Source organism: Octopus sinensis, linkage group LG3 (assembly GCF_006345805.1).
Source record: "Octopus sinensis linkage group LG3, ASM634580v1, whole genome shotgun sequence".
Taxonomy (NCBI): domain Eukaryota; kingdom Metazoa; phylum Mollusca; class Cephalopoda; order Octopoda; family Octopodidae; genus Octopus; species Octopus sinensis.
In genome coordinates this window covers 36,064,312-36,085,445 of record NC_042999.1, presented here as the reverse complement: position 1 = coordinate 36,085,445, position 21,134 = coordinate 36,064,312, and the positions used below count along the sequence as shown (strand labels likewise).

General features: G+C 28.9%; 1 long non-coding RNA gene across 1 annotated transcript; it reads left to right on the top strand.

Moving 5' to 3' along the window:
* Window positions 1-239: 239 nt before the first annotated feature.
* LOC118762433 lies at window positions 240-19,261 on the top strand. The gene is made up of 3 exons (XR_004998183.1): window positions 240-1,524; window positions 18,489-18,493; window positions 19,246-19,261. It is a non-coding gene; the product is annotated as an uncharacterized LOC118762433 (long non-coding RNA).
* Window positions 19,262-21,134: the final 1,873 nt, after the last annotated feature.

The following is a 21,134-nucleotide window of genomic DNA, read 5'->3' as shown; positions in this document are numbered from 1 at the left end:
ATTCTTTCTAATACTATTTTCAATTTTTTTAATAAAAAGAAGAGAAAACTATATTTTGTTTTTATTACCATTTTATATTGATTAGAATAGTTTATCAGCTTTACATATGCTGGAGTTTGTCCTGTCTATTAACTCTTTTAAATAATATCATATAAGTAAAAGTTCATTTTACACACACACACACACACACACACATATATATATATATATAAGAAAAGACATATATAATTTAATCACTTTTGGTATACAGCCAGTTTCACAGCATCATATAATAGTTGTTTGTCAGCATTACTATATTTTATTTACAAGCAAAAATGAGGTTGATAAGTTCAGGAGATGTAATTTTAATTTGAGTGCAACCTTTGAAGTTACCAACCTTGTTTTTGGTTGTAAATAGAAGCTGACTGTGCTGGCAAACAACTATTATATGATGCTGTGAAACTGGCAGTACACCATGACTAGTTAAATTGTGTCTTTTTCTTTACACTATGTATTCTGATTAATACTGACTACTTTAATTTTTGTTTATGTCATCAACACACACAGACACACACATATGCATAGAAACATGTACACACACACACACACACACACACACACATGTATGTGTTGGGGAACTATTACAAAGAAAATAAGTACTAGTCAAGTACTGGAGAAACAATTGATCATGCTTTTCCTCTTATCCAAACTTTTGTGACATTGTGCTGCAAATGTTGAAAATATGCATGGTCTTTCTCTCTTATACATAACATCTACATGATCATATTTACATTTATTCGGGCTTACATCATGTGTATTCATGGTATATTGATGTGTGGCATAGCAATTATATTGTACTGAAGCTTTTCAGACCAATGTAGCTGTGATATTACACTGTTATGGCTTGATTTACTCCATATTCCTCATCAGTACTTGGAGGTACTGAGTTTCAGATGATTAAGTGAGATTTTCTCATTCAGATCACAAATTAACAATTTATTTCTTTTCCACAACTTAAGGGGCCTACAGTTGCACTTATATGGACTTCTCATATTTTTTCTTACCATCATAAAAGTGTTACATTGGGTATATTGGCTTTCCTTTAGGCCAAGATGAACTGAATTTTTCTCATTTTTAGTTGGCAGATACCGTCCTGCTTCTGCCTCACTCTGTTTCTCACGTCATTCCTTTTCTCTCTCTCTCTCTCTCTCTCTCTCTCTCTCAGTGTTATTTAGTCCTAAGGACAGTCTTGATAAAACAGGCCTCGGATCAAGGGCATTCCAGCAGTAACCATTGTATCTTTTATTGTCCTTTGTGTTCTGAGAGAGATTCAGCTGCTATTTCTAGTAAGTCTAGTAAGCAACTACATATAGGCCCCTTATTGGCTCATGTTTTTAAGACATTTCAGTAGGTACCATAGTGGTGTCTCTCACTTTTCTCCAGGCAGGTGTTCTGGTAGTGACAACCAATGGCTCATAAAGGAACTTTATTGCACTTTAAAAGATATGGAGGTGTGTGTGTTTGCCGGTTTGTATACATGTATGTGTGTGTTTGAGACCAAGCATTATCTTTGCTTAATAATGCAAGTTGAAAGAATCTTTGTCACAAAACACCTAGTAATGCTGTATATATTGCTGTATGCACCTGACATTCAAAGCATATTATCTCCCATTTTTTTCTTTTACATTTTTGCGTGTATATCTCATGCCATCCCTTCTCCTCTCTCTTTCTCTCCTGTTCATCTGTAACCATGTCTTCACTTAATCCAGATCCACTGTGGCATCACACACACACACACACACATCATTAAATCTCCTTCTCTCTCACCCTCTCTACAACAATTAGTTGTCATAGTCAGATCCTCCTCAATTCTTTCATTATGTTGCCAAGTAAATATTAACTATTTTTCTGGCATTGGCAAACCTGTATCGTACCCATTTTCAATTATCGGCTGGAAAATCACTTGTTTAATCACAATGTCGTTGTTAATGTCTCCAAGATATGAAATGCTAGTAATTTATCATTTAAAGTCTGTGTTATATTTATCATATTTCATACCTGTTTAAAACAGCTATAGATGGTGAGCTGGCAGAATTGTTAGCATACTGGACAAAATGCTTAGCAGCGTTTCTTCTGGCTCTACATTCTGATTTCATATTCTGCCAAGGTTGACTTTGCCTTTCATCCTTTTGAGGTCAACAAAATAAGTACCAGATGAACAGTGGGGTCAGTGTAATCGACTAGCCTTCTCTCTCCGTATTTCAGGTCTTGTGCCTATAGTAGAAAGGATTTTTATTATTTAAGGACAAGGGAATACCCAAAAGTGTAGAGTACTAGACTAAATGATCTACTGTATTTAGTTCCATCCCTCTTGCTATTCAACACCTGCTAAAATTATCTATGTATTTTTTACCTTTGGATTTGATGAAAATACATTATGCAAGTACCAGTAGTTCACTGAAGATGATTTTGAATAGATATCTGCCCAATCCTCTTTCATTTTATTCCTAAAAATCTATGCCAAGGATAGAAATATATATAAAAGTATTATTGCAGTGGGTGTGTTTTTGGCAATAAATTCTCTGCAGTCAGAGTCTGCAATAAAACTGTCTAATTCTTTGTTTAGGTAAATGATATTATCATTTCAGAAACACATGAATATCACAACTTCCCATTCCTTGTTAATGAAGCCATATAATTTTTTTTTTTTTTTTGTTTAATTAAGAACAAAATAGAAAATCATTGTCTTTATTATTTTCATAATTATTGCCAAAAGAATTTCTAACATCTATTTTACATACATTACTGAAAACAACAACAACACACACACACACACACACACTAATTAATTGTATGAAATAGTGCTCATACCCAATGCAAATGTACTGTGCAGTGGTTTATTAAAGCTAGTTCAGTTTGTTACTCAGGAACTTCTGTGGCATGTAACTGCTTCTTCAGACAACTCCAAAACTTGCCTGAAGAGCTGGCTGTGTGCTGTGGAAACTCTTGAGTAACAGGCCATTGGACCACCCTTAATAAACTGCATACACACACACACACACACACATCAAAATCTCCCTTTTTATATACTGAAATCTGAGGTTGAATCTGAGAATGTTTTATTGTTCTGGAGATGTGTAAATAATTGAAGAAACCAAATCATACTGAGCACATACTATATATGATATATAGTTTGATATTTAAGGCGATGAAATAATTGTATTTTGGGAAGGTTGTGAGAGGCAAGCTTTCTAAATTATAGATTTGTGTAAAGACACAGTACAGTTTTGCTGCCTCCTATTGTGTCTTATGCTGTTATCTCAACTTCAGATATTGACACAATTTAGTATGTCTATATGTGTATGTAAATGTTCACATGTGTGTGTATATATGCATATATATATATGTTATACACAATATATATAAATATTTGTGTATGTGTGTGTATATATATATATATATAGATGTGTATATGTTTTTTTTTTTACATATGTATGTGTTTATGAACATATATATATACATACTTACACACATGCATATGTACAAATCTGTGTGTGTATGTGTGTATATATATATATATATATATATAGATGTATATATGTTTTCTTTTACATATGTATGTGTTTATGAACATATATATACATACTTACACACATGCATATGTACAAATCTGTGTGTGTGTGTGTGTGTGTGTATATATATATATATATGCATATGTTTAGGTATCTTTTATAATTAATTGAACAATAATGATTGGGAAAGTGTTGATATATTATTTTATTTAATAAGTCTGTAGATCCACTCCCATCCTATTATTGGTAAGCAGAATTCAGTCCAGAATCAATGTTTGCTTTTTTTGTGTAATTTCGTCCATATAACATTTTGAAACGAAAAATATTCTCGCTCTCTCTCTTTTAAATTTTTGTTTTTACAGAATTAAGAAACAATCCTGAATTGGTAATTTTTTTTTTTTAAATATTTTCTCTCTATATCAACTATTTGTTAATTATTTCAAGTATTATCTTTAAAAAGAGTAGTCTTGCTTGAAAGAAAGTGTCCATGGAAACATACGTCCTATTTTGTTCTTTTTTTTTTTTCAAAAGAAAGAATGAAAGAAAAATAATAATAATAATAATATCTACCTTCAACTCTAACATTCAAACACAAAACCTACTGTTTTTGTAAACATGTTAGCATTTATTCTTCAATGTGTTGCTCTACATCTATGTGAAATGTCTATAAGTGTGTATAGCTACTACTATTATTCTCGTATATCTTTACTATAAAACATGTTTGTCTGTCATATTATTTAAGAAACAGTATCAAAGCCTTTTTAAGCCATCATACTGTAGTGCATTCTTTAAAAAAATTGACTATACTGTTTTAACAGATGATGTTTATTACATATGAATTGACTTTCGCTATGAAATCAAGATGAAGTTGTAAGCTTGTTCTGTTTCACCTATTATCTTTAAGTTTCTTGTATTTTTTTCTACAGATATTCTGTATGTGAGACTATCCAATGACTTTCAATGAATTTTTTTTATTTTTGTTTTGGTGATTTCTTTCACATTGTCCCCATCTTTTTGTGTGTGTTAACATTGTTAAATTTTATCACCTTTAACAGGTTTTTGTTATTTTGTACACTTACATTGTTATATTCCTGGTTTAAATAATCATTTGGATCATTATTCCAAGACAGTAGCAGGCTGTTATCTATCTGCCTAGTGTTTGTGTAGGTTTGCCTGATTTAAAACATGTTTTCTTGTGGCAATAATTTGTGTATGACTTTCCTGTTGTTTGTATATGGGTTGATTGTTAGAGGTAGACCAAGGAGGAGTTGAAATTATGTAATTATTAACTAGGTTAGCTCAGGACATTCAGGCCCCATAGATGAGGCAATACAAAACCTAGACATATAGAGAGAGATGATGTATTGTACACCCGTCCAATCCACCAGCAAGAAGCTTAAAACAGTTATGATTATGATGCTGCTGATTTGTGTCATTTTTTTTTTAATTAGTGAATCTTGTATATGCATCATCTACAGCCATTAAGAGTGACTGGTCACTGCCAGATTCATGAAATGGTTTAATCTTCTTTCATTTTGAATGCCATTGTTTTCATTATTTTGTTTTTTCTGACTTACAATCTGATCAAATCTGGAGTTAATATACGTCTATACAATATTTGAGCAGAATTACAGAGAAAGGTGACACCTATATATATATGACCTATTTGTCGATAAATCTGGCAGTTACACTCATAAATTTCTTTATGTAGTGGCCTTTCACATATTGAAGATAAATTATCAGTAACAAATTGAATAACTAATTAGTATGATCTTATTTATGAAATATCATGTCTGTTTAGATTACAGTAGAAAACATACTCTGAGATAAAATATGAGGATATCTCTACAATAATATAGTCCTAATACTATAGTACACTCTGTAAAAGGGTTGGTATTAGGAAGGACATCCAGCTGTAGAAGCCATGCCAAAATTGAGACATTGGAGCATGATGAAATCTTCCAACTCATCATATCCTGTCGAGCCGTCCAACCCATGCCAGCATGGAAAGCAGACGTAAAATGATGATGATGACTATACTATACCAACATTTCTATTAGAGTATATGGTATTACAGTTCAAGAGGTATGAAGCTGGTTGAATTTCATGTTCTCCAGCAGATTAGCTAGTTTGGTTCCAGTGGGACATGGTTTCCTTTTATATGGGTAGCTTTTCGTCTGACCGTCTCTGGTGACAACCTGGTATTTATTTTGATGTTTTTCTCTTCCATCTTGCCCTCAAGCAATTCTGGTCCCCTGAACTTCTTAGATATTGATCTTCATTTTCAGAAGTTGTTCATTATATTTACACTTAAGAAATGGTTAGAACAAAAAAAAAAAAAAATAGATTGCTGGCTAAAATTTTGTGTTGCAGAACAAGTTTTTTTCCCATTTTTTTTTTCTTAGAAATACTAAAGCCTCCAGTTGCACCTAAATGCTTCATCATTTTATATCAAACTATATTCATATGTACTGGACCAGTTCATTATTCCCAATGACATGATTGGCTGCTTCTGTCACATATGTTGTGATGATGTCTATTGAGCAAAACTAAATGAAGAGGCTACTCAACAAATAGAATCAGCTTAAGTACTGTTCAGTCCCCGTCTTTCAAAATTGAAAATAGCTAGAGGAAATTTTTTTGTTTTATATAGGGATATGTGCCAAAAGTGCTTCCAAGAATCTTGCAGTACTGTCCTCTTACACCAGTATTTAAATTTCAATTTTCAGTCTTCTCCAGTTATGTTGTTGAACACATTATTTAGATATTTTTTTTTATTTAGAGAAAGATTACTTATGTAATTTTGTGAGTTACGATACTAAGGCTTCTGTATCAGTCTGACTGGAAACTTTCTCTTCTAAATGGTAAATAGTGCACATATATATATTGGCATATTTAATATATATGTGATCTGCTTCGTTAGGCAGGGACGATTATGTGTACTGAAAATAATCAATCTTCTAAGTGCACATTTTCTTTTTCTTTTTTTTCCTTTTTTTTTTCTACATTCAATTTATTGGAAAGTCCTCTTGCCTGGTATCTGAAATATTGGAGTGCCACTTTGAATAGATCCACTACTGCAGGGTTGAAATTAAATATTTCTATGATTCTGTCAAAACATATTCAGATTTCATCTCTTTACATTGTCTTATCATCCACAAATAAAGATGCTTTTTGTCCACTCCTTTAGCCTGTGTATTGAGAAACTTATAAGAGGACACAGAGGCTGTAATATCTGGTAGATGGAATATTTATTGATGGAGGTGAATATTTATTTTGTCTTAGATGTAATGCTATCAAATTAATCTCTCTTCCTCTAGTGTGATGTGTGTGTGGGTGTATATATATATATATGTATACATATATACACACACACACACGTATACATACATTATGTGCATATATACATGCACATATATATGTTTACAACTATATATACATTTTTTATATAAGATATATGCAAACATAAATAAGCACACACAACACACACTCATACATACTTACACATACATATTTGTTATTTTATAGTATTATTTCACAAATAAGAAATTTTTAACAACTGTTGCTATTGTTACTAAAATATTAAGGTTCAGTTTCTCCAAATTTTTTTTTAATACATTTGTTTTTTCATGTGATATTGATGCAAGATAAAAAATCTTTGGGGTGGAATTCAAATAATTAAGAAAAACGAAAGTGAAAGCCAGAAATAAAAACAAAAGCAAAAATCTATAAAAACTACATAATATGGAATTGTTTCCATTACATATGTCCTATGCTCCGTGATTAATATCCAAGTGTATAACATTCTGATTGTATGATATCAGAATTTGTGAAATCTGTGTTACATATACTTGATATCTAAGTGTATGATATCAAAGTTTGTGAAATCTGTGTTACATATGTGATATCCATATGTACAACACCTCACTGTATGATATCAAAGTTTGTGAAATTTGTGTGTTGTATCATATTTGATATCCAAATGTATATCTTACTGTATGGTGTCAAAGTTTGTGAAAGCTGTAGTGTTATATTTGATATCTGTGTGTGATATATTACTGTATGATATCAAAGCTTGTAATGCCTGTGTGTTCTATGATGTTTGATACTCAATTGTATGACATCTGACTGTATGATATCAAAATTTATTAAATTTGTGCATTGTATGATATTCAGAGTCTATGATAATATCTTTGTGCATGACATCTGTATCTGTGACGTCCAGGTATATAATCCAGCCAGTTGTGATATCATTTCTTGGTATCCAAAAATTGAATTTTGATATTACCTGTTGTTTTTCATTTGCATCATTGTTATCATCATCATCATCATCATAATTATTATTATTATCATTATTATTAATAATGTTCTTCATATTATTAATTTTAATTTCATCATTTTCATCATCATTATTATCATCATCAATGGCATTTTCGACATTATCTTTTTTCCCATGTCCATTTTTCATGCTTATATGAAACTAGATGGAATTAGATATACTGAAATAAAGAGGTATGCCATTGCTGAAGCCAATTATTATGTTTTTTCCTAAAACAATTATCTAGTGTCTGTTTGATGACACCACTCTAAAGAGATTGTGATCCCAGATAAATTATTCCTCCCATTCTTGAGTGTTGTTCTGTCCATTTCAGGATTTCCTAATAAATTCCTCAACTGAAAAGCAGAGAAAATGCTTCAAATTGGTTTATAGTAATGGTTCATCTCTTTTAATTCTGTAACCCTTGCTGTTGTCGTTAGCCTTATTCATGTCATGCAAACTGCTTGGAAGAAAAAAAAAAACAAACAAAACAACATTTTATGAAAGAAATTAAATTTCTTTTTCTCTCTCTTAAAAAAAATGAAAAAAAAACAGAACTAAAACCCTTGCTTCTTACAGTTGATCACTTTTTAAAAAAAAACATGTCTCCAATGACTTTATTGAGGTAAGATTTTTTTTTTCTTAGTAAATGGCAGGTTTTATATTTTACCTTCTTATAATCTAACCAAAAATATTTCACAGAAAACACACACAAAAAAAAATGAATAATGAAACAATGGATGAACATTTGTTTAAAAAAGAAAAAGAAAAAAAGATTCTTTAATATTTAACTGTCTTCTTATGATAAAGAAGAAGACAGCAAAAATAAACAGTTGTCTAGCTATTGTGCCACAAGAACAACAGCAAAACATTGTGGGAAGTGACAGATTTTTGTTGGTGAGTTCACTTTCTGGCAGGTTATTTAAAATATTTTCTAAAGTTGAGCAACTTGAAATAATTTGCTCTTTAGCCAAAAAGTCTGGTTGTCTGTTGAGCCAGTTTGTGTTTCTTAGAAAGTAACCATAAAGCAACAGATATTGGAATGTAATTAACTCTATTCTAATGATGACAGCTTCTTTTTTTTTCTTTCCAATGTATGTCTTTCAGTCCATGGCTGATTCAGTAAAAAATAATATCCTTTCAGTCTCTGTGTTTTTTTTGTTATAGTTTTTGGGTTTTTTTTTAATAAACAAATTATTCTAAAGGTTATGGTTTGTTTTGGAAGATTATGAATTTATTTTATTTTATTTTACCAAAGCCTGTGAGACGCAATGTGCTAACAGCGATGAGAACTACTTCGCTGGAAGAGATGAATATAAAAATGCAAAACTTTGCTTGTAAAAATAATAAAAATAAGAAAAACAGCCATTTTTATTGTTGGAACTAAACTTTTCTCTTTTTTTTTTTTTTTTTTTAAGAATTCTTTCTTTATGAGGTCAGTTGGTTTAAAGATGGTTTAATTCCATTTAATTTGAAGAAAAATAAATTGAATACTACAGAATTAAACAGTATCCTTGATGTGATGAAGCTTTCATTTACACAATGTGAAACTATTTTTGTGAAAATGCCATGTGAAACATTAAGAATCTAATTGACGTATTTCAATTTGATTGAGAGTTTTAATCAAACTTAATCTGATATATTTTGTTGTTGACATCATATCATTCTAGATCTTTCTAAGATTTGTTGATATAATACATTGTATTTTACTGTTTATAGTGACACTTTTATGAAGTCACCTTATGTCACTGGCTATATATATATATACATATATACATACTTATCTTGTTCAAAATGCTTTGTCTCATCATTTATACTGATCTGTCCAATTCATGAAGCCATGTATGTATGTGCGTGTGTGTATATATAATTATACCTGTTGTGTTTTACTAAAAAAAAAGGTATGTTTCTCTGTGCTGTCTTATCAAAAGCCATGTTTCTACATATATATTCAAAGCTGTCCTGTTTATGAGGCTGTATCTATCAGTTAAACAGAGACCCAAGCTGTTCTTTGAACCAATTTTAACCTTCTTGTTATACTTTCATGTTCTTCCATGTGATATTAATTTAATTTTTTTTTTTTTTTTCTAATCTAACATTAAGCTCGATTTTATCAAAACATTTTTTTTTCGTGGGGGGAAAGAGATTTGCAAACTGCAATCCTTTTTTTTTTTTTTTTTTTTTCTACATCAAACTGTACTGGGTTTACTGAGCACCAAATTGTTTGATATATACATATATATCTGCTTTTCACTGTACAAAATTGATATTTCTTCTCTATGAGGGTAAAAACAAATATGGTGATACTCTTGTGGTTTTCGTTTGGGTCTATCAGCAACAGCCAAAAACAAAACAAAAAAAAAGAAAGAAAAAAAGAAAAATTCAATTTCTACTAAAAACAAAAACAAAGAAAAATATTAAATTAATTTTTTTTTACTTATTTATTAGACAAGAAGATGCTTATTTACATTCATACCTCCTCCTCACATTTGCATTCATGATAATATGTACACAAATACATGTTGATATATTCTGTAGTACACACCATTTTGTGTGTTATGTATGAATGCGTGTGTGTATGTTTAGATTATAGAAAATTCATAGCAACAATCATGCCCCCTGATTACTACAACCCACCTCTCCTGACATCCTTATGTAATTGCATTTAACAACAATTATAACAATTAGTAAATTTTAGATTTTCACATAGTCTTAGAATCTTTTTTTTTTTAAGTTACACACTCACACATATTCACACACACACACACACACTCATTCTCACTCACATGTTGAGAAAGTGAAAGTTGAAGTCCCCAGTCAACTCAAAACGATAAATAAATGTACAGAAAATCACACCACCAGTAAAGATATGTTGTTTTCTACAAGTTCATCAACAATACCAATTAAAGAAAACAACAACCACTAACTGATTAAATGATTGAATACAAGTGTAGGGTCTAATATATATTATAGTTTTATTGATAGAAACCTCAAAGTTCCAATAAGTGTGTAGCTTACTCAGACTGACTGTTAGAATAAGCCACATTTTCACTGCAACTTCTAAGTCACTGTCAATGAAATTATACACACACACATCACATAAAATTCCAGTTTGCATTCTTAGAAAATTCTTCTTTAAGTTGTAATTTAATAACCAAAGCAGCTAAAGACCCATTTAGAAAAATTTCTTATTAAAGTTCATCATGCCCACCTCTCCCTATAACTTCATACCTGGGTCCCACTTTCTTCTTTTTTTTTTTTTTTCCATCTCCCCTTTTTTTTCTCTACTCTGATTCATTATTCTCTTCACCACCATCTTTCATCTACAGCGATGACACGCAAATTCAGGTTGAGTAGTCAATTTGGGAAGATGCTAATTTTGTTTCTGAAAAGTGTTGTTAGAATTTGTGTGCATGTTTTTGTATGTGTGTATGCATGTGTGTATATTGTGGAAAAACAAAATGAAGATTATATATCCATTAGATTTCAAAATGAAAGTAGGGAAGATAGCTGCAGTTCATTGATGTCTGCACCAAACTGCTGAAGATGTGAAGTATGGGAGATGGTGGTGCAGGAGCCATTCTTTGACAAAACGGTATGTTGCATGAGAGCTTTTAATGTCTCAATAAAATCTTTGGTTACTTAATGGAAGAATGAAGTTAGTGTCTGCCATTTGGTTACTCACTCATTTATGACAGCCTCATTTGTGTGTATGTGTAGGTATGTATGTGTGGATGCACATGTGCTGAGTGGAAAAATTAATGATCACAATAAGAAATGAAAACCCAAACAACCCATCCATATATATAAAAAAAAAGGTTATAAAGAAGACAAATCAACTGATGTCCATTTTTATATGTTTCTGATAAAACTGAGCTTGTCAGTCTTTAACATAGTGGTTCTTGTTTTCTGGACCAAACCTCTAGCCATTTTTTCTGGTCCCTATGTTGGTAATGTGATAGTAGCATCTCTGTGAATATTTATGTCTATATGTGTGTTTGTGTGCCAGTGTATGTGTATGCATTTCTACACAAACGTACATTTAATGTAACTGATATCTTTTGTGGCTCAGCAGTTCTCACCAAAATATGCTTCTCATGGTGGGTGCAGTGAAGAGAGAGACTTTGCAGAGGAATTTTGTTTACTGTCTTTTAGACATTCTCAACAGTTTTAAAACCTGTTATGCTTGTGACATTATTTACATGTCTTTAGTTAAGTTTATTAATTGAATTCTTTAATATACTGTTCCACTGAGAACTGTATAGTATTTATAGGAATAAAATTCACAAGGAAACAAATAAATAAAACATTAAAGAACAAATCTAAATATAATTAAAGTTTTATTAATGAATATTTTATTGTCTGTGATCAACACTTAGAAATTGGGCAGATGTTACAGGTTGTTCTTCACTAATTTTATAAGTATCAATGGATTTTAACTCCAAATATCATAACTTCAGTATCAGATTTTGATGTGTTCAAATCGGTCATACACACATGCTATTTCCTTTCTTCATTTCCTCCCTTTCTTATTCTGTTACTACTTTACCGTTACAAACTTTTTTCCATCCGTCTAACTGAAAATACCCATACAGATATTTCTTTACATATATAACAAAATTACACTTTTACACCACACATACTTTGCAGTGAAATTACTTTTTCCAGAAGAGGAACTCCAAATAGCTATGTATAAAAAACCTTGGAAAAACTAAAATAATTTACAATTAGATGAAGGCTGCATACCTGAAACTGGAAAGTAACTATTAACCAACATTTCCCTGTAAGAAATATATGTGTTTATATATGATATGTGTATGTATATTTCTAGATATATATATATATATATATATATATATATATATATATATGCTATGATATTATAATATGTATATGTATATATTATGTATATGTATATATATATGTATATGTATATATATGTATATGTATATGTATATATATATATATATGTATATTATATATATATATGTATAGATATATATTATATATATATATATATTATATGTATATGTATATATATATGTATATGTATATATATATGTATATGTATATTATATATGTATATGTATATAGAATATATATGTATATGTATATATATAGTATATGTATATAGATATGTATATGTATATATCATATATATGTATATATATATATATATGGTATGTATATATATCTATATATGTATATATATATATATATGTATATAGAATATGTATATATATATATATATAGGTATTGTATATATATATGATATGTATATATGTATATATATATGATATGTATATATGTATATATATATAATATGTATATATATATATATATGTATATATATATGTATATTATATATATATGTATATATATGTATATATGTATATATATATATTATGTAATATATTATATATGTATATATATGTATATATGTATATATATGTATATATATGTATTATATGTATATATATGATATAATGTATATATATATATGTATATATGTATATATATATATTATATATATATATAGTATTATATATATATGTATTTATATATGTATGTATTTATATATGTATTTATATATATATGTATATATATGTATGTATATATATATGTATGTATATATTATGTATGTATTTATTATATATATATATATATGTATGTATTTATATATATATATTATATGTATGTATTATTAATATATATATATATATGTATGTATTTATATATATATATATATGTATGTATTTATATATATATATATATATGTATGTATTTATATATATATATATATGTATGTTTATATATATATATATTGTATGTATTATATTATATATATATATATGTATGTATTATATATATATATATAGTATGATTTATATATATATATATGTATGTATGTATTTATATATATATATGTATGTATGTATTTATATATATATATATATGTATGTATTTATATATATATATATGTATGTATTTATATATATATATATGTATGTATGTATTTATATATATATATATATGTATGTATGTATTTATATATATATATATATATGTATGTATTTATATATATATATATATTTATGTATGTATTTATATATAGATATATATTTATGTATGTATTTAATATATAATATATATATTTATGTATGTATTATATATATATATATATTTATGTATGTATTTATATATATATATATATTTATGTATGTATTTATATATATATATATATATTTATGTATGTATTTATATATATATATATATTTATGTATGTATTTATATATATAATATATATTATGTATGTATGTTATATATATATATATTATATATTATGTATGTATCTTTATATATATATATTTATGTATGTATCTTTATATATTATATGTATGTATGTATGTATCTTTATATATATATATATATTTATGTATGTATCTTTATATATATATATATATTTATGTATGTATCTTTATATATATATATATATTTATGTATGTATCTTTATATATATATATATATTTATGCATGTATGTATCTTTATATATATTTATGCATGTATGTATGTATCTTTATATATATTTATGCATGTATGTATGTATCTTTATATATATTTATGCATGTATGTATGTATCTTTATATATATTCATATATGTATAGGTATTATATATATATATATATGTATTTTTCAATATATGTATATATATATGTATTTTTCAATATATGTATATATATATGTACATATTTATATATATTCATATATGTACATATATATATCTACATATATATATGTACAGATATATGTGTATATATATATATTTATATGTTCATATATTTATATATGTATATATCGATATATTCATATATATGCATTTATATATATATTATGTATATATATATATATATATATATATATTTATGTTTATGTATATGTATTTATATATGTTTATGTATATGTATATATATATATTTATGTATATGTATTTATATATATATAGGTATGTATTTATATATGCATTTGTATATATATTTTGAGACTTCCCTTGTAGAAACTTAGACAAGACAGAGGTTCTTCCCTAGTTTGCAAGATAGGTAAATAATGTGAGAAAATATAGCACACTAGTTCTTTCGTGTTTTAGCATCAACATTCTTATCAAAGTTTGTAATGTAGAACTACAAAGATAAAAGTTTTGACACTGTAACAAAAGTAAATAATCTGTGACAAGATGATTAGCATTAAAAGGAAATGATGATGATATAAAGTGAACTTGTGCATCAGTATACAAATTAATTCAAGAGAGCAATCTTTTACCTGTGTATATATGTATATATGCATATACAGACAGGCATATTTGAATGCAAACATATATAATAAACTGTTTTGAATGTTATCATCAGAAAGTGATCTAAAGTATCATGAAATAAATTGATTGATGAAGCCTTCTCTTGGGTTTCTCTTATTGTTACACACATACACTATTTGCATATAGAATCAGTAAATGTGTTCAGTCCTCCTTATTAATTGTATCAGGCAGAGAGAAATGCAATTGCTTTATTCAAGAACATGGGTTAAAATATTTAGTGGAATATTCATATTCATCAATATGGCACCTAATTACAAATATTAATAAACCAGGCTGGCAGGATGATCAAGTAATTGAGCCTGGCATATTTCAGTAGAATTACTATATAATCTGGGAGTAAAATTTATACTTGATTTAAGCAGGAAAAATTATTCATAAAAAAGAACAACAAAAACTGTAGGTATGGCTGTGAAAAACAAAAACAAAAAAAAATGGTCTGTAGTTGATATTTTAAAAGAAATTCCCTTATTTTTTACAATTTCTTTCTGAATACTAATTGATATATTAATAGCTGCAATGTAAAACTGCATAACATTTGAAATCTATGAAACTATTGGATCTGTGTGTGTAGATAAATATATATATATATATAACAAATGGAATGGGATGATTTAAAGTATAAGATGTTTAAATTGGTTGGGTTATTAATAACTTTTCCTGATCCAGCTAATAGTTTGTTGGAATATAAATTAATAATTGATGTAGTGTTTGGATTGTTCCTCAGTAGTTTTGTCTATTAAAATTATCTCTTTTCCTCTCTTTCAAAATTTTAAAACCAACAAAAAAAAAATAATAATAAAAAAGAACCGTCAATTAAAAATGCAGTTTGTGATGTTAATGTTTAAGTACGGAAGAGGAAAAAAATATGATTTTATTTAAAAAAAAAAAAAGAAAAATCTTAATGGTTGTGACTTGCAAAGTAACAATTGGATTCTTTTGTATTTTTCTTACACTTTCACAGTGCAGACATTGTCAACTCGAGTCTTTTTTTATTTGTTGAAAAAAAGGTAAAAAAAAAAAAGTGATTTTATTTTTGTTACTTTCTTATTGACAATGTTGAATTGTTGTTTGAATATATGGTCAAGTTATATATCGTTATACTCCTATCTGCTTGTTTTTCTATTAATATACAGTTGCGCTGATGTAGGGGAAGGGGATCTAGAGTGTTCATGTGAAACAATTTCTTTCAACCTCCCTGATAAACAATTTCTTCAAAGATTTTTATGTTATGGAAGCTTTTGAAGGGGATTTCCTTTGCAATTGACTATTACTGGTCATGTTGACTTGAAATATCTTAATCTTTGGAATACAGTAGTTGTTCCAGAATGAAATGGCTGTGCCTATTGCCTGAAATTAAAAATTTTTAGAATGATTAGGTGTTTTATAGACAGTGTGCGTAATTGATGTTATCTTTTCTATGAAACTTATGCCCTCCAAAATTATTCTTCAATGCTGTAAATTTGTGTTTTATAAAAAAAAAAAGAAAAAATATGTAACTGTTTTGTAACTCTCCGCCCCTTTTGTAGTGGGTTACACTTAAAATGAAGTTATATTCATACATGTTTACTAATTCATATTTTAGAATTCTATAAGTCTATGTTGGCAGGAGCCATTTCAATGTTTAAAATGAAAAATAAAAAAAAATGATTAATAATCCAGTTGAAATGACATTGAAAGAATAGAGATTATCTTGCAATTATTTTATTATAGAAGTGAAAATATTAATTTAGATTTAAAGAAATTAAAACTATTAAACCTACAGTCATATATACATCTATATTGGCTACATAACACACACACACACAGAATCATTATTAGTGTTTTAAGCAACATGATAAATGCTGTCAAGTAAAACAGGCTTCATTTATTCCCAATGGAGTAAAATTTTACTAGGCATGAAATTTGAATTGCTGCAATAATACTATTAAAGCATTAATTTACGTAACTAATTTGTTTCAAGATACATTTATTTGGTAGTATCTTCTTAAACTCAGCCCTGTATATCTCATCAATAGTACAGGATGATACGACTGCAACTTGGAGATATCCAAACCAAATTCATTAATGCATCTTGTTAAGAGCCACACTGCTATGGGATTAAACCGTTCCACATTCACTTTGATATTTTGCTCTAATGAGTTTGTTAAAATAAATACGAATAATGTATTGTAGCTGCTTCAGTTAATAATAGCACTTACCAACAAAGTTACCTTAATTGTTCATTAACGGAAACCATTATTATTACTGAGTATGACCACCAGAGCTGACTCTTTATGCACCATTGTTGTGTGTTTCATAAAAGACACTTTCCTTATTTTAGTTACAGCTTTATGTCTAAGATATTCAATGGATTGGCAGAATCATTAATATTGAACAATGTCTTGCAGTATTTAGTTATAGTTCTTTACAGTCTGAGTTCAATCCTGCCAAGGTCAACTTTGTCTTTCATTCTTCCAGGGGCCAAGTACTGGAATCAATTTTAATCAGTATTCCTGTCCCCCAAATTTTTGGCTTTGTGCCAGTATTAATAACCTATATTACAACAATAATGATAATGAAGGAATATTAACAAACATAGTTTATATTACTAAAACAGATCTGTTTCATCAAAATTAGTTCTGGGTTTATTATTAGTACCTGATTTTCTGACACTATCTCATATTGGAATTATTTTTTTTAATATATTTTTCTGGCTCTTTATGTTCTGAGTTCAAATCCTGCCAAGATCATCTTCAACTTTCATCTGTTTGGGATCATTAAAATAAAGTACAAATATTGGGATCAGCTTGATCACCTCCCTTGTTTCTCAAATTTCAGGCTTTGTTCAGTTATACATGATTTTGGAAAATGTATATATTTTTAGTAAAGGCTTGTGGCCTAGTGGTTAGGGTTGCATTCACAATCGCAAGATTGTAGTCTTGTTCATTTCAAATTGCTCCAGTCCACTCAGCTGTAAGTAGGGAACCTTGCAACAGACTGGCATCCTGTTCAGGGGAAATGTTAGCCTGTAGGTTAGCATCATTTGAAGACTACAACATTGCAAGGAAGTGCATTGTAACTAGGGATATATAACCATATCCAATAGTCTGGTTGATACAGTGATATATTTTTTAAAGCTTCAATTCTGTATAAGAACTAAATATTTTTCTTGGAAACAACAGACAAATATTAAAATAGTCCTTCTCTTGACTACCAGTAAAAGTGAACATTAATCATGAACTACAACCTTCATTAGTACATACCAGTTAGATACAGTTTACTTCATTATCATAAAATAGCCTGGAAATATGAAAATATTTGTTTCATCAATATATTACATCAGAGAACCTTTAGAATTAAATAAACTATTTAGATTTTTGGGGTTTATGAAAAGTAGTTATTAGTTATATGTAATGTTCAGAACTTTCTGGTTATTTTCCTCTTTCATCCAGTAGATTCCAGATAATAATGTCAGCCATATAGCTAGTTTGCTGATTTGTTAAAACTGCAAAGTTTACTCAAAAGCTCATTACACATGTATACACTCACAAGTTTATTAGGCTGGTTTATAGAAAAATGTTGGTCTGTCTTAATCTGCTTGTTAATTACGAGACAGCTAGTAATATTATTTGATATCCATCTATATAAACAGAGTATTTTGATATTGTTTCATTACTGAATTCCTGCTTCTCTCTTCCTTGTGATAATATTGAATATTCCCCATGGTTAAGCAGTGTGATAATATTCCTGTATAGGCAATTTCAAATCCTGTCCTGAAAACTTTTTTATTATACCATTTGATTATTGCTGTGAAAATTTTGCCAAGTTTCATATTTCCTTGATGCTCATGTTCTAAGTTTCCATATTTCTTGATGCTCATTTTCAAGTTTGCATATTTCCTTGATGTTCATATCCCAAGTTTTCATATTTCCTTGCTGCTCATGTCCCAGTTTACTATTGAAGTAAATTTTAACAGCTGAACTTATTATTTCTAACCTCTATTTCTTCATTTATCTCGCTAACCAAGTGTGTGTGTGTGTCTGTATATCTATCACTATATCTGTTATCCTCTAGCTATCTACTTTTTCTTTATCTTCCTTTGTCCTTGTTCCAGTTCTTTGTCTTTCTATCTGTCTCTCTGTCTCTCTCTTCATCCTCTTTTCTGTCTCACATAAATTTGTACACTCAAAAAAAATTTATTCATACAGTAAGACACATACATACATACTTTTCTCAATGATATATGTGCATTTGCCATTTGTATTTTTTATCTCTTGGTCATGTGGGGAAGGTAGTGCCCATGGTCTTGTACAGGGCTTTTGAGATACATTGGAAGTAGGGAGGAAGATATAATCAAACAGGGGACCTTGTCTGAATGTTTGTGACAGAGCTGACTCTGATACAGGCACCCTAAGGTACCAGATGGTGGTAGTAAGCCAGAAAACCATTACTACGTCCAAAGTAACAAAAATGTTGATGGGTATGCTATCTTAATAATGATAATGATGATGATATTAGCAGTGGATGGCAGAAATGGTAGCGTTGCAAGACAAAGTATTTAGCAGTATTTAGTTATATCCCATTATATTCTGTGTTCAAATCCTGCCAGTGTTGTCTTGAACTTTCATCCTTCCAGATTCCCTAATATAAGTACCCTTCAAGCATGGTGGGGAGGGGGGGGTGACTTTAGATTAAATCAACTATTTTCCCTCTCCACTCACCAGTTGTGCCAATGTAAGGTGTAATCATGAGGGTTGATATTGCAATATTTAGTGGCATTTTTTTTTACAATTCTCTGTTTCAAATCCTGCCCAAGTTGACTTCAACTTTCAGCCTTCCTGGAGCTTCCTTTCCCAACTCCTATATATTTATAGCCTTGTGCCAATGTTAGATGACTTTTAACAGTTTCCATTAAATGTACACAAACATTCACTGTTTTCCTGCTCTCATGAATCTAACTATTCAGGTCAGCCAAGAACATACCGTCTTGTCTTCAGGAAACAGTACATCTAGAACTACATAATCCAGTGTCTTTCCATCATTTTTTAAGACAGTAGGGTGTGATTTAAAGGAAGTACAGCTGCTGTCTCAAGCAAGTTGATTGGCAGTGTAGAGAGTGTCATTAGCACAATTAAGCTAAAGATTCTGTACCTACTTAAGAGCTAATATCAGCTTGTTTTATTTTCAAACTACTTTTTATCTGCAACACCACTACCATTACCGAAGCATATGATGGTCTTATTGTTTGAGTTGTCCAACTAGATACAATGATATAATTTATTTAACTATCATGTCTATTACAAAATTTTGGCTCAATAGTACAAGCTTAAAGAGCAGACATCAATTAGACATTGTATTGTTGAGTACTATTTATTTTACTGCTGGGCTGTTTAGTATTAAGTGTGCCAGGGACACAGAATTCCAATAAGTGACAAAAATGCAATTTAGTAAAACACTGACCACTAAAGTTGCATACTATGGTTGCAGCACAATGTATAAGCATTGATCAATACATGACAGTATGTGCAGGGATTAGTGATGACCAGTGGACAGTAATTTCATAATTACCAGGCAAAGATATTTTATACATACAAGAATCAGAAATGCACACAAGTAAGTGTGGGTACATACAGGAATATGAATATATACAAGTATGTAGTTCTATGTAATGTGTGTGTATATATATAATTGTGTAATATATATATACATACATACACAAACAAGGTGTTTGTTGCGCTACATGTATGTATCAAAAGTTGAATAGAAAGAATATAAGGAGAAGATAGATGAAAGCAGAGCAAATGGGAGAATTGACGAAAACTTAACGGATGGGAAATTAGACAAAGACACCATACACCGAATATTCACAGCTGAGTTTTCTTCTTCAGTCAATGCAAAATATCATAGTAGTTTTGC